A 4,701-nucleotide genomic window follows, 5' to 3' on the forward strand; every position below is an offset into this window, starting at 1 on the left:
CCCATAGCCCCCCCAACCCCTTCTGCCCCCCCCATAGTCCCCCCCAACCCCTTCTGCCCCCATCCCTCCTGTCTCCCCCGCAGAGACCCCTCTGCTCCTCCTTCCCCCCCATATCTCGTGTCTGCCCCCCCATCCCTCCTCTGCCCCCCCCCCATCCCAGCCGTGCCTGTGTCCCCCCCCTCACCTGGAGGGAATCACCGTGACATAGGGGTGATCCGGGGGGGTCTCGCTGGGGGGCAGCGAAGGCACAGGGGGCCCTGAAGGCAGCGGGCGCTGGGGCGGGGGCGGCTTGCTGGGCCCTGGGGGCTGTGTGGAAAGCGGGGGGGTCAGAGCTCCAATGGGGGGGAGGGGGGGGGGTCCCCTAACCCCCATCCCTTGCCCGGGGGGGCCCAGCCCGGGCAGACGCCGTCCTGCCCCACACGCCGGCGCCGCCGGTGCCGCCGTTACCTGAGCGCCGGGTGCCGCGGGGTCTGCGGGCAGCGGGCGTGTGGGGGGGGGCGGCCTGTCCGAAGGGGGGGCCTGGGGCGGACAGAGCGGGGACACTGAGGCAGCTCCGGGCACGGAGGGGGAGGAGGAGGAGGAGGAGGAAGAGGAGGAGGAGTGGGGGTGGGGGGGTGCCCCCAGGGGCTGCAGCCCGGACCCCCCCGCATGCAGAGCCAGCCATGCAGCAGCGGCTGGGCCGGGGCAGCCAGGACCGCCCCCCCCCAGCCCGGGCTTTACCTTGGGAGGAGGGTCCGGCGGGAGGGGCCGGGAGGGCGGGTCGGGCCGTGCTGAGCCGGGGGCAGCCGGCTGCAGAGAGAGGGAGAGGGGGGTGTGGAGGAGTGGCTCCGTGAGATGCCAGGCCATGGCTCTATGGAGCCATTGGTCGAGCAGTCTCCTGTGTAACTTACTAGTAGGAGTAGGCGTTGCCCCATCCCGACGCAAACGATGGAGAGGAAGGTCGGTGTTTTTGAGAGCGAATGTTACACAGGGACAAGAAGGAGAAGCAAGAGGTTTGTTTCAAGGATCTGCTGTTCCTGAGAAAGGGAAAGAAACGCTGTTCCCAGGGTTACCGACAAGCGAGACGCTCACGCGGGGAGTGTGCTTAGCAGCAGTTTATTCAGAGAGAAAGACACAGCGCTGGGCGGGAGGAGACCTGAGTCTCACCACTCCGCGCTGTGGAGAGGTAGGATACAAGGATTTATACTCTTTAATAAACAAAGCAATCTATTTTCCAGTTATTCATTCATTTTTGTGATTAGCCAAGCAAAGTTCATATATTCGTTTTTCTTCGTCTTCTTGTCCAATCATTAAACAGACTTTTTCATTCCTCCTTATCGATGACCCTGGTGTCAGATGTATTTCGCACATGGTTTCCTTTCACACTAGTGTGGTCACAGACTCTTTTTATAGGATGTTTTCCAAATCCGCTTCGTCTTCTTTCTCTTCCTCTGATCGCTCGTTCCATTCCATAAGCAAAGCATAATACAAAATAAGCTTAATATTAACTTCAAAATACTTTACCTTTGTTTTAACTCGTACAAGCATAAAAAGAATCATTCCCTCCTCCTGCAGTTTATTTTGATCGAGTCTAGGCAAGCAGAAAAGCTTCTAAAGCATTTCGTTGATGATCATTCATCCAAACCTCGTACTATTTCAACTATTATCGGAGGAATCAGCAAACGTTCACTTGTCCCTTAGTTGGCCCCTCTCCCATATTTGCTCATCTTTAACAGCAAGCTCATCCATTGGCTACTTAATTTCTGTGGTTTCCACTTCTAAGTGACCTATAACTCAATTCCATGTCTCGTTAGCGACTCACAATGTACGTTACACAATCATTCTTACAAAATCAGAACGTTACAACCTGTTTCAAGGTACATGTGGTTTACTGAACCAAAGGCTCATCTATCACACCCAGATTGCAAGGTGAGGGATGTAACCTTTAACCAAGAACCAATCAAGTGGTGACAATTCTAATAGGCATGAGTAACAGTTATAATATGCATTAAGGATAGGATAAAAGAAAGCCGTTGGCCATCATCAACCCATCACTTTGCTTACATGAAGCGGTGTCCCGTCTCTCAGCTGCGGCAGAAACTATGTCCTCAGGTAGTGGGAAAACTCTGAAATCGTGGGGGAGAGGCGTGCAGGCCCTCCGGAAGGTGACCCAAGAGCAGGACACTTGGAGGGTGGTGAAAGAATGTTTGTGGGTCACCCCACAACTGGGAATCGGGGCGGCCACACAAACTTTGCAGCCCCCAGACGGTGACGAGCCTGCTGAGCCCAAAGATCGAGAGGGCGATACGCCTCGTAAAAGTTCGTGTAAAGTATCATTGGTTGGTTTTCCCCCAGCCCCTGAGCTACAAGGGGCAGCAATAGGACGTGATTGGGATTTTTGCAATGGGACAAATTCAAATTGTTAATTAATGTCTGTCGAATGTTCACAGTTCTTACTGACTATTGCAAATGCAATTGGAAAACTGTTTATTGTTTGAATGTTTTGATTGTCGCTGTTGAGCTGTTGTGCACACATTTTACTTTTCCTTCCTCCTTACTTTATCTCCATCCTCTATCCATCACGGAGTAGGTACCATCAATAAGATGGCAATGTTGAGCCACGGGGTGGTGTGACATACCATGTCCCTCAACGAATGCCTGTACCAGAGGACTTATGTCTCAACATTGCTGAAATATTACATTAAGATGCTTGTAAAGGGTTAAGGAAGACTTGCTACCAGGATGGCTTGAAGTGCCCTAGCAGTGACCTCCCATGAACAATGCCTGGCTTGAACGACTCTGCCTCACTGATAAAGAAGAAACATCAAAAGGGATGTAAGTTTGGGTCTAACACCATGTCTTAAGTAAATTGCACACTCAAGGACTATGTGCTCTGTGGAAATAAAATGACTTCTTTAATGAGTTCCAGTACCCCCCTCCTCCTTATTTGTTCATGAATTCCTTGCTTGTCTCTAATTGGTCACAAATGCAGGCAAAGCATCTCACTTTAACTAGTTCAAGCTCCCCTTGTCCTTCAAGGTACACAAAACCTGCTAAATCCAACTTGTAGTTGGGATCAGAGTCAAGGGGTAACTGAGTCTGCGCAAGACAGAAGGTTACTTGCGGTGAGGAAGAGGAGCCATCCGACTTCATCCCCACGACCCTCCACGACCACCCCCAAACAGCAGTGCGCAGGCACAATGGGGAGGAGTTGATGGAAATCACTTCTTGGGGCACATTTTAATATGAAGCGGGACGAGTTAGGAATATGTACAGGGGTATGAGGTCACCTAATGAGTAAGTATCATTGTTAGTGTGCGCATGTTGCAGGCTGAATAAAGTAACTTAAACCTTGACTCAGTTTTGAGTCTTAATTCTGTTCCCGAGAATTGTGGAGACCTCCTCACGATAAAGCACCTCATTGGACATCACTCAGGGGTTCAGCCCAGCCGCCCCCAGCCCCCCAGAGCAACCTGAGGTCGGTTGGAATGCGAGGGGGTTTAACCTCTGCCAAAGCCGCTGATCTGGGTGTGGATCATGACATTTTAATAGTGTAGGTTGGCAGGATTCTCGGAGAACAGAAAGGTGTGAGGTCCTGAGAGTGAATAGGGGAACTTTGATGCTTAAGTTGGACCCTCTCAGGATGTATTGCCCCTTTGAGTTGTATAGGATGGCTGCCCCTATGGCAGTCGGTAGAAGTGAACCAACAGTTGCTGCTAAGAGAGAGAACTCCTGCCTGTCACGCAGGAGACCGGGGTTCCATTCCCCAACAGGGAGTCCTTTCCTGGTGACATTGATTTATTGGTATCGACTTCAGATATTGCCAAAAGGAACTGAGTTTTGGAAATCGATTTAAATGTGATGAACTCTTTGTGTGAGTGAAACGAGTTGACTCTGGTGTGAGTGGTGAGTGACTGAGCTGCAGCGTATCTGTGAGAGAGAGAAAAACCTTTTCATACCCATTGTCGTGCTTTGCACATGCAAGAAATCCTTGTACCTGGTACCGTGTGTTGTTTGAATGATTTAAGTGTTTGACTGAGATGCAGTCTGACTGTGAAGCGAGTGTGAGTGCTGATCGGTGGTTCTGTGTCTCCGCAAGGAGAGCAGCTGGAGACAGACAAAGCAAGTGGCAAATTTAAGCTGTTTGTGTGGACAGGAGTCAGACTATGTGTTGAGAGTGTCCCTGTCAGTAGGAGATGGAATTTTGTTATCAGAAAGATAAGAAAAAGGGAAATAATTACGGAAGCAATGGGATGGCAAAAAGGCATTCCCTGAGAACTCATGATGGGGTGCCGACAGATAAATTGGTAAAGTTAGTACTAAGACAACCCAAAAATCCACAAATCAAGGTCGAAAATCCTGTTCCTAGTGCTCTTTTATTGCATTTAACCGTGTCCCCCAAGCTGCCGGGAGGCTAGCTCCTTCGTCCCCTTGTAAGTGAGTGGGGGGCAAAGGGTGTATATATATATCAGAAAACTCACTGAAAAACCACTGAGGTGATTTACTGATTACTTGTTTTGTAGAACCTAAGTTAATACCTGTAACATTTTTGGTAGACACTACAGTTTATCTCCACACTTAGAAAAGAAGATGCTATCTGCATAGTTTTATAAGAAATTGCCTTGTTGCTGCCTTTAACATTAAGGGCTCACTTTCCCCTTTTCCCCCCTTGCTGTTTTTTCCTCTTCTCACCAAGAAGCGAATTTGTTTATTTTCTTTCCA

General features: G+C 50.1%; 1 long non-coding RNA gene across 1 annotated transcript; it reads right to left on the reverse strand.

Annotated features, from left to right (window-relative positions):
* Positions 1-213: 213 nt before the first annotated feature.
* On the reverse strand, positions 214-767 carry LOC311204712. Its single transcript, XR_014618105.1, has 3 exons — positions 721-767; positions 448-519; positions 214-306 (listed from the first exon to the last, which is right to left on the reverse strand). It is a non-coding gene; the product is annotated as an uncharacterized lncRNA (long non-coding RNA).
* Between the last annotated feature and the right edge of the window lie 3,934 nt (positions 768-4,701).

Source organism: Gallinula chloropus (assembly GCF_964237585.1).
Source record: "Gallinula chloropus genome assembly, contig: HAP1_SCAFFOLD_174, whole genome shotgun sequence".
Taxonomy (NCBI): Eukaryota; Metazoa; Chordata; class Aves; order Gruiformes; family Rallidae; genus Gallinula; species Gallinula chloropus.